The sequence below is a fragment of the Cydia splendana genome, chromosome 20, assembly GCF_910591565.1.
Source record: "Cydia splendana chromosome 20, ilCydSple1.2, whole genome shotgun sequence".
Classification (NCBI taxonomy): Eukaryota; Metazoa; Arthropoda; class Insecta; order Lepidoptera; family Tortricidae; genus Cydia; species Cydia splendana.
Genome location: NC_085979.1, coordinates 12,699,897 through 12,711,599, shown reverse-complemented (window position 1 = coordinate 12,711,599; position 11,703 = coordinate 12,699,897).

Sequence of the window (11,703 nt, the reverse complement as noted above, 5' to 3'; positions counted from 1 at the left end):
TACTAGCTTTTCGGTGAAGGAAAACATCGTGAGGAAACCTGCATACATCTGCGAAGAAATTCAAAGGTGTATGTGAAGTCCCCAATCCGCAACTATTATAAATGTGTAAGTAATTCTGTCTGCCTCTTTGTCGCCTTTTCGTGGCTAAACAACTGAACCGCTTTAGGTGAAATTTGGCAAGAAGGTAAATTCCTTGAATTGTTTTATATTTTGAAATGTAGTCCTCTGGATAAGGGACGGGAAATAACTCAGTCCCAATCCCACACTTGTGTGCTATAGACTGTTCGAGCATTAGTAAGAAATGCTCTTTAAAAAATACGACGGCAAAAAAATGCATTGGATTTACACTAATGTGCCGACAAACATGGTATGGACTGCGCCAAGAAGGTTTGATCGTATGTTCTTAGGTACAGTCAATATTTTACACCTTACTCCTTTGTAATAAGGCGAAAAGTGTAAACATATTTTTTAACGTCGACTGTACCTACAGAAAGTACGTTCATTGTCGTCGTGTAAGGCAATCCAACGTACATCCTTATCTAATCGCACCAAAATCATGGTATGCTTCAAAATTTGGCTTGGCACCGACTTCAAACATATCAGTTGGTAACGCATAGACTTCAAAAAGGATAATATTTTATTTCATCCTTTTTGAAGTCGGTTTTCTTTTTTTTGTAAAAAGTTTTGATTAAGACAAAATATAAAGGAAACCAAGTAAAAGTAGCTGATGGTTCAATAAAGGTTCATTTACGAAAAGTTCAAAAACTATGCGCTATTAGCTGAATCACTGTTAGCGTGAAACTTCTGTTCTACAGTTTGGGTCAGGATCATTTATTGTTATAGGCTAGATAGTAGAGATGCCCCGAATAGTGAATTTGGCCGAATACCGAATACTGAATATTCGGCCCCTCTCTCGACCGAATACCGAATATTCGGCGACCGAATATTCGGCATGACATGCAGTAGAGACTCTACTAGATATACCTGTGGCTCTGTGAGCTGTAGCCTACACCTAGGGATGTACCGAATAATTAATTCCCACTAAGATATGTGAAAGGGGATGTACTTAGCTAAAGCTTTTTGTTTCTAAGTTTTTTTTTCTCCCACTTTGCCTGTTCAATTCATATTAAAGCTGCCTATTTTAAGACCTAAATATTGGCATTGTCTAAACTAAATGGTGTATGGTCTAAACTAACTTGGCTTGTTTTATACAAAACTGTTTTATGATCTAAAAATTTTCAAGTACCTAGGTACAATTTTATAATTTATATTAAAATAGGTACCTACCTATTTGCTGAGTTACAAATAGAAGCATAATCTTCAATGATGATGACGAAATTAATTATACGTCTCCGTTTGCTTATCTAGGCACACGGCAGTGGGTCAGCCAAGTTCGCAAAAAAAAAGGCGTCACGCCGGCAGTGGGTTATATTTACGAGTAGGTACACTACACGAATCATTTCAGGCCACTTTTGACTCTACCCATGTGACTTAATAATCGTATCTATAGTATATGTAGCATTGAAGCAAAAAACAATATCCCCAGGTTACGTGTCCCTGTCCCTACACGTCCCTATATATTACAATTACAACTAGGTACAACCGATACCTACAATTTCTTTCTAGTTTTTGATTACCAGTTCGTCGGCATGATTGATTTATATATCCACGCCAAATTGCATCTTTCTAGCACTATGACGGAGCAAAGCCACGGAAAGACAGACAAACTGACATGGCGAAACAATAGGGTTCCTAGTTGAACGGAACCCTAAAATCCACCGACCTTTCACAAGATTTTGGGCTTTGAAAGAACTCGATTTCCAGATAGTTTTCACTTCTTTTATTATAGCGGAAGGTGCCGGGCCTAAAATACGGCGTTGCGTGAACAAGAGATTTCCTTTGGCAGGATTGGTCCTTAGTAGGGAATGCAAATCGGTTATTTTTTGTATGGAAATAACCGCGGTTTCGGTTAATAACCGATAATTTCCATACAAAAAATAACCGAAAATAACCGATTTGCATTCCCTAGTCCTTAGGACCCAAGGATAGAATTAAGAAGTGGAGCCAACGAGATTTTTGACTACTAGGCCAAGTTTGGTATCGTTTTCGTATAAATCGGGCTTAAAAACCGCTAAACCAATTAAGTTAAAATTTGGTACAGAGATAGTTTGAGTCCCAGAGAATAACATAGCATACTTTTAATCTCAAAAATCATCCGTTAAGGGTGTGAAAATGGAGGTGGAAATTTGTATGGGGATTCAATAACCGCTGAACCGATTTAGATAAAATTTGGTATAGAGATATTTTGAGTCCCGGGGAAGAACATAGGATAGTTTTTATTTAAAAAAAATCTCTTAAAAGTGAAAAGGAAGGTGTAAGATTGTATGGGGAATGAACCGATGAACCGATTTAGATGACATCTATGTCTACATCTTTGATTTAGTTGAAAATGATACTAAACTTGATATAGAACCTAAACTTAAAAAATTGTTAACCTCAGACGTCGCCGACGCTTAAAATCCCCCACCCCCCACCTGCATCAAAAATCTGGGTGGCTCCACTTCTTAAATACATTTTAGGAACACAAAGATTAATTCTGCCAAAGCTAATCTCTTATTCAGTGAACGCCGTAGTTGACCTTTTTATGACTGAGCACACTCGACTAAATCGTTTACAAACTTGGCATTCTTTCACATTTCTGTTTCTAATGGGATTAATTTTACATTAGCTTATAACTCCAGTTGCCATAAACTGAGTCTGGTAAATAAAGATGACTGATAACCAGAATTGTCATTGTCTCCGTGACACAATCTTGGCATCTCTCTACCACGGAAGGTCACTTTAAATATTCACTCACCTTAGGTTAGAACACCTCAGCGCTCAATAGTTCAACATCATACAAGTGTTTTAATGCATGTACCTACCTAACAGCTACACACACTGTTTCATCTAAACACAACACGTTACAAGTAAGTAATAGTTATTTGTTTTACAAGGGGGCAAAGTTGTTGTTTAACCGCTCGTGCTAATATTGATACCCGAGCAAGCGAAATATGCCAAAATTGAACCACGAGCGTAGCGAGTGCTTCGGAAATGGAATCTTGAGCGTTGCGAGGTTTTCAAAGCACGAGGGATAAACAAAATTTGCCCCCGAGTGAAACACAAAATTTTTCACTTCGCTACGCTCGTGGTTCAATTTTGGAATCTTTCGCTTGCTCGGGTATCAATATTAGCACGAGCGGTTAAACAACAACTTTGCCCCCTTGTAAAACAAATAACTACCTATTATTGTGCACCATAAAGTTAAATAATCGGCCAAGAGCATGTCGGGCCAAACTCAGTGTAGGGTTTCGTAGTTACCATTTTGTCAAAATAGGCCAAACGGGGGCTATTAGTAAGTATCACAAGGTACCTAATACCTAATACCTTTGCAGCGCTTTGAACATTACGTCGTTTTACTAATAAAAGAAGATTTTTTGCAATAACTCACAAACGACTAGACCGATCATGTTCGCTATAGTTTTCATTGAAAGTATTTATTAAGATCTTGTTTCACAATTTTTTATTTATTTATTGGACCCGTGGTTCAAAAGTTAGAGGGGGGGGGGGAACATATTTTTTTTCTTTCGGAGCGCATATTTCCGAAAATATTAATTATATCAAAAAATGGTTTTAGGAGACCCTTATTCATTCTGAAAGACCTATCCAACGATACCCCACACTATCGGGACAAAGCAAAAAAAAAAACAAAAAAAAACTTTTTGTATGGGAGGTACCTACCCTAAAAAAAATTTTTTGTGTATTCATGCCATATTGCAGCTTTCTAGCACTAACGATCACGGAGCAAAGCCTCGGACAGACAGACAGACAGACAGACCTGGCGAAACTTAGGTATAGTTTCTAGGTGACTACGAAACCCTAAAATACACAGAAAGCGAAATACAAGCTCTCTATAATGCGTTCAGAAACCGCATGTTACGGTGACGACCGCCATCTAGGATAAAAAAAAATAGTTACGACTTTCGTAGTTTATTTACTCGTCAATCTCGTTATCAAACTTCGTTGCGGGGATCTGAATTTGATATAGGTATTTTCGAACATAATTTATAGAGTGGTAATACTAAACACTTTTAATATTATTATTATTTATTTAATTATTTTCATTTTTTTTTATTATTTTCATTTTTTTTAAAGCTATATAAAGTAGGTACTCTCTAATCATACTTACAAAGTATGATTAGAGAGAGAGTAAAGTCTTGCTTTGTTAATTTTAAAGCCAAATTTTATTATCTGAATTGGTGTAGGTACTAGTATTATATGATCTGTGGTGTAGGTAAACTCGTCAATGATAATTGTACGTCAGCCGCCGTGAAGCAATTACATTAGTTTTAATCGATAACATTAAGTTATTGATTAAAATGAAAAATGTAGACTTTTGCGCTATACCTATGTAGGTATAGCGCAACACTATCATCATCATAATTTAAGAGCATGGCTCCTGTTGGTGGAGTAGGTATGCGCCAGTTTTCGCGGTACTCGGCCAGGTTCTTTAGGTCCCTGTAAGGCACGACATTTGCTTTTGCCTTTAGTTGTTGTGTATAGCTTGCTCGTGGTTTTCCTCTTCCTCCCCTAGCTTCGATATTGCCTTCTAATATAGTTTTAAAGAAAGTGTCGTGTCTTATCAAGTGACCTATCATTTTGCCTCGTCTATTCTCTATGGTCCTCAGTAGGTTTCTCTTCTCTCCAACAATTTGCAGCACTTCCTCGTTCGTTTTTTCTCCGTCCAACTTATTCTCTCCATTCTTCTCCACAACCACATCACTAGGTACTACTACAGTAGGTAGGTACATACTAAGTTACATCATACATACATACACATCAAACTATAGTCTATCTATTCTATTCTATTCTATTAACCAAAAGTGATGCCTATTTGAATTTGATTTGATAAAATATTGAATTTCATATTTTTTAACAACTTGGTCAAAAATTTTACCTACATATAAAAATCGCCAAGGAGATGATATTATAGTCCGACAAGAAATTGTAGAAAATTTTTGAGGGCGCCACTTCCTACGTAGGTAACTGTCACATTTTTGACATAAAACGCTTACACATGGCAATAATTTAGTATGGAATTTTTATAGTTCCATTTTATTTAATTTCTACTATTTTATTGCGCACTATATGAATAATTCGAATTTGCCAATCCAGTGGCAAATTACCAAATATATGTACTCGCAACACTGAAGTAAATGTGAAGCTGCATTACTGTTACGGTATTACTAGTGTGGACGACCCGGAGCAAGCTGGAGCCCCCCTCCTGCAGGAGACGAGACAACTCCTGCAGGAAACGACCTATCTCCACTTTTAATTTAATTTAATGTTCAAAGTTTATTTCATTCAATGAAACTACATTTAAATTATAAATAACGTAATCAGCAAACTTTATTAGTAAATAACGTAGTTAATGGTATAAAAAAATAACTTAAAAGTATCTAGATTAATCAATAAACTATTAAAAAAAAACTGGCATGTCAAGGTTAGGTAGGTCGTTTCTAGGACGACAGAAAGGCAAACTGCAGTAGCACGGCAACGTAAACCACGAGTGCGCTGAGCAGTCGCAGCGGGAACGTTGCGTCGAGTTCGAACACGCCGAACGCCGACATCTTGCACAGCGACGCGCGGTTCAGCCGCAACACGTTCTTGCAAGTCTTGCGCATTTCTAAAAATATTGAATAACAATATTACTCATTGTTATTTGTTTTAAAAAAATGTTAACAAAAGTCACTTGTACCAGTAAGATCGACACGTCCGAACAGTGGTAGATAGTAAATTTAGAACTCCTTATGAACAGTAAATTTAGAAGGACTGACTGCTTGTGTAATTTTAACTGATATACAATACAGCATTAATGATAAACGATCGCGTATTTAAATACTTTTTTGATTTTCTTCATATTTATTTTTCAACCTTGTCCTTGTTGTCTTGGAACTCATTTTACATTTAACACCAGCATAGTTCGAGATTCATGCATTCAATTTGGAAGAACTACTAAACTATACATACTATAAAATGAGTCTCATACTAACCGACAGATTTACTGTAACGCAAAAGTTGGGCGCAAGAACTTTCAGCAGTCTTCGTAGATCTATAAAAATTTTCGCATGCGATGCTCAATACTCCCATCAACACAAAACTCTTCATATTCCAAACAAAGGACAGTATTTTCACCATTATAGATCGATACTAAAAAAAAAAACAGATTTCACATTACGGGGATAGTCAAACATACAGACACACTGCATGTTTTATACGTAATTTGACCAAGGATGATTTTTTATTTATTTAATCGTATGGCGTAGTATACATAAAATTTCTCAAACATTTTTTTATAAACTCACGAAACATAATTCGGAACTCGATTTTCCAATTTCGAGTACTAGTTCCAAGGTTAATAAAATATGCATGAAGGTTTGGAATCCATAATTGGTAAACTGAAAAGTAAATGGTAGGTAAGTACATTTTATTCATTATTCAGGCTACTTTTAGGCCCCTATAATTTCACAAAATGCCATCAATCCATTAATACTTCATCTTACCGAGAATTGGTAAACTTTATTACATAAATGAAATGCTTTTATCACATTAACGTATGCATCGAACATATCGCTTTCCGAGACAGTGACATTTATAATATCTTCTTGAGTCGTAATGTATATTATCTTATATTCTTCCATTATACGATTCCAGGCAAGTAGCTCATTTTTGATCATTACAACAGTACAAGTAACGATAATTACGTGCATGTCAAAAATCAACATCGGTACTGTCAATGTGAAATTCACCAACAGTTCAAGAAATCCATAATGTTGACAAGCAGAAAGCCAATTAAAAATGTAGACACCAAAAATCACGAATACGCACTGCCAATTTTGTATTTTGTGTTTGGAAAAGAATTCTACTTTGTTAATTTTAATAGAATTGAGCACATGTTGCAATTTAATAATAAGCTCAACGACGTTAGTTCTCTGAGACGAACTGACAATGTGGGTCATTATTGATACTATAGTAAAAAATGTCACATCAAAATAAAAAACAACAGTAGCAACATCAGAGCTAAATTTTTTAAAAAATTTACCAAAATAATAAAAACGAAAGAAGTGACATAACACCAGAAAAATAGAACCGATAAAAGATTTGATATAGGACGACACAGGGTTTTCGGGAGTGATGAAATTATTAATGACTCTAAAATGAGACATTAGGAAGAAAGACGGGACAAAGTCTAAAGGCAACAGCATGGATTGGAACTCTTTATCAATAATATTATTTAATAAGTATTCGGTTTGGACTCTGCTACTTATTTTAATTTTGACGTAATCACTATGCATTTTAGTTGCGTCTTGTTATAAAATATAATTAAAAAAAAATCCTTATTCGTTACTTGTCGTTGAAAAACTAAGAGACGTTATTATGACTGCAACACAGTTAAAAATGAAGTGTTGATTAAAAGTAAAAAAATATGCCGATTAAATTGAAAGAGCAATCCACTTTATAATCATCAAATTTCCACCTAAGCTCTTTTTAATTGATATGTGTTGTGCTTAATAAAAATTCTAGGTAATCTTACAGAAAATAAAGTGAAGTACAATTTGTCAATTAGGTACTAAGGTTTATTATTAACGCTCTTCTTCATTCTTAAATTTCATAATGTATCCATACAATTTAATAGCTCACTCACTGTAGCTAGGTACAACGTTAATGTATACTTGGGTTAAGCGAGTAATGTAACAGCACCAGTCATGGGACATTTAAGAAGATTTTTGGAGTATTTGTGATATTTCCCTAATACATGTAAATGGTCTACCGCTTAGCGTGTTAAAAGATGAATGTCCTATCCGTCTTTCATGTTTCAGGCGTGTTGTATCAAAGATGCTGCAATGAGTTTCCACATACTTAACAAATTAAAACTAAGCGTTTTTTCTCCAGTCATGGACACCAAAGCTCCAGTAATGGGCCCCCCTATAATGGACATTGCTCCTATCAGTATAAAATATTGAAATAGGTCATCAGATCAGGTCCATGTTATCATAATATTGCATTATCATCCGATTTGCATACTTAATTACGAATACAAAATTTCAACTCAATCGGAAATCGGAAAGTGGCTCAAATTCAGCTACCAAGATTTGACCCACACTAACTAACAGGGCAAGTTAAATGAAAGTTTGGAAAAACGATATTAATTTATCCGAAGTCCGAGCATACCTCCTGGTTCCTGGTTGACATATTTCGTAACTACATTTTACTTCTGTATTGTTTAAACATGAAATTATCACATGGCAAGCATCATTATGTAAATTGTCCCATCATAGGAGGTATGCAGTTTTACAGCTCCTATAATGGGATTGGGCCAAATACCACAATTTTTTTACATCTGTGGTGTCACAACATAGTGTGATGTATACCTTATCTCATGGTAAATGCAATTAACAAAACACATTCTAGTTTTCATCAAGAATTAATTAATTAAAATTTAATAAATTAACTGACCTCTTTTTTTAGCGAAGTTGTTAAGAATTCGTATTGTTATTTTTTTTCAGTGACACGTCAACTTTTGGGTTGACGCCAATTTCTTAAAAAACAACCAAATTTACTTAAAAATCAAACTGAAACAGCTCTAGGACTCTTATTTATGATAATATACAGCCAGTGTTTATAAACTACTTTTAGATACTTATTTTAGAGGATTTGTGGTTTTTTGTCCCATTACTGGTTCCATGTCCATTATATGGTACACTATAACACTACCATATAATTAGAAATTATTAGCGTTCTTTAATTTAGTTGGTTTTAATAGTTATTTGTTTTACAAGGGGCAAAGTTGTTGTTTAACCGCTCGTGGTAATATTGATACCCGAGCAAGCGAAAGATTCCAAAATTGAACCACGAGCGTAGCGAGTCAACCCGAAGAAAATATTAACTGTAAGATATCAAATAAAAACAAACCAAATCAAATCCAAATGAATGGCATTAAATATTTATCTTTCAAAATCATCATTTAAAAGTCAATTCAACCAGCAAACGTAAGAAAACATCTCAAAATTTGCATTTGATTACTTTGCCTCACATGTGAATAAAATGCAACTTTGCTATCAGTTTTCGAAGTGCAAAGTAAGCCGAGATCCGAGCTGGTGTGGTGAAAAATAATATAAACTGATAGCAAAGTTGCATTTTATTCACAGTCGAGGCAAAGTAATCAAATGCAAATTTTGAGTTGTTTTCTTGTTTGCTGGTAGAATTTACTTTTAAATGATGATTTTGGATGATAAATATTTAATAACATTTTAATTTTTAACAAACAGATACGTCTGCGAACGATGCTATTAAGCTTAGAATAAATTTAAAAATGGAAAAATTACTGTCTTGGGTGAGACTTGAACTCACGGCCGCTGGATCGATACTCCAGCGCTCTGCCATCTGAGCCACCAAGACCTCATCCATACATAGCCAGCAAATCTTTCCACCATATTACAGAATACCGAGCCCCAGATACACATTACACATTCATTTGGATTTGATTTGATTTGATTTTGTTTGATATTTTACATTTAATATTTGCTTCGGGTTGGTGTGGTGAAAAATTTTGTTTCACTCGGGGGCAAGTTTTGTTTAACCCTCGTGCTTTGAAACCATTTTTTCCATTTTTCGAACCACGAGCGTAGCGAGTAATTTACGTAATTAAAGCAATTTTGGAATCTTTAGTTTGCTGGGGTATCAATATTAGCACGAGCGGTTAAACAACAACTTTGCCCCCTTGTACAACAAATAACTATTATTGTGCACCATAAAGAAAAAAAATACACAGAAGGCGAAATACAAGCTCTCTATAATACATTCAGAAACCCCATGTTACGGTTACGACCGCCATCTAGGTTTAAAAAAAAGCGGCCAAATGTGAGTCGGACTCCTCCGGCCTATGTCCAGCAGTGGACGTCCTATGGCTGATATGATGATGATGATGATGATGATGATGATGATGATGATGATGATGATGATGATGATGATGATGATGATGATGATGATGATGATGATGATGATGATGATGATGATGATGATGATGATGATGATGATGATGATGATGATGATGATGATGATGATGATGATGAAAAAAAAAATACTAGATCTCGTTCAAACCAATTTTCGGTGGAAGTTTGCATGGTAATGTACATCATATATTTTTTTTAGTTTTATCATTCTCTTATTTTAGAAGTTACAGGGACACACACACACACACACACACACACACACACACACACACACACACACACATTTTACCACTTTGGAAGTGTCTCTCGCGCAAACCATTCAATTTAGAAAAAAATGATATTAGAAACCTCAATATCATTTTGAAGACCTATCCATAGATACCCCACACGTATGGGTTTGATAAAAAAAACGCTAATAAATTCTAAGTATGGGGAACCCCCAAAATTTATTGCTTTTTAGGGTTCCGTACCCAAAGGGTAAAACGGGACCCTATTACTAAGACTCCGCTGTCCGTCCGTCCGTCCGTCCGTCTGTCACCAGGCTGTATCTCGTGATCTGTGATAGCCAGACAGCTGAAATTTTCACAGATGATGTATTTCTGTTGCCGCTATAACAACAAATACTAAAAACAGAATAAAATAAAGATTGAAGTGGGGCTCCCATACAACGAACGTGATTTTTGACCGAAGTTAAGCAACGTCGGGCGGGGTCAGTACTTGGATGGGTGACCGTTTTTATAGATAATGGTACGGAACCCAACCCTTCGTGTGCGCGTCCGACTCGCACTTGGCCGGTTTTTTTTCTATTTTTGTGTGAAAATCTAAGACGATAGGTAGGCCCAATGCCCTTGAGCGTCTGGGCGGAGCTAAGCGCTCTGTACCCGCACCACCCGCTTACCCCGCTCACTGCGATCGTACGTGAATTTTGTATCGCTGCACCGCCACGCGGTTCAAAGAATAAGATACAGCCCAGAGGCGCGCAGTTGGCGCTATACTCGTATATCTTTTGTTTGCAGATATTTTGTTTTCAAACATGATGATGTATGAGTAGACTAGTGGCTCTGTGAGCTGTAGACCTCGCGAGCAGAGCTTTAAATAACATGGTGCTAAGAGCTTTAAATATAGTAAATTAAAAAAAAACAATACGAAATTTATGTGTAAAAAAATACAAAAAGTTATAATATCACTGTTATAAATAATTTATAACAATGATTGTCAAAGAGAATTAAAGTTTACTGATTTTTAAACCTACGTTTTATTGGTTTACCTTTGTAACTTTATTAATACATGTGATGTTGCATAAGCAACATGGACATAAGTCCATGGGTGACGATGACCGCTTCCCAACAGGCGGCTCATTTGCTGACTAGCACATAAAAAAAACATTTCTCGAAAGAAGATATTTATAATATTTACACATGGCCGGGATATCCCTATTATATGCCTGCCGAGTATGATATTAAACAGACAGCAAAGAAAGTATATTTTATGAACATAAGGCCGGTAAATGTTATCGCGATTGAAATAATCTCAAAAAATGCGAGGAAATACCTATAAAAGTTTAAATAAGGACGGGACGTAATGACCTAATGACAATTTTTCCACGCATGTTTGAGAAATCATAATTTACCTACTTAATAAACTAACATCA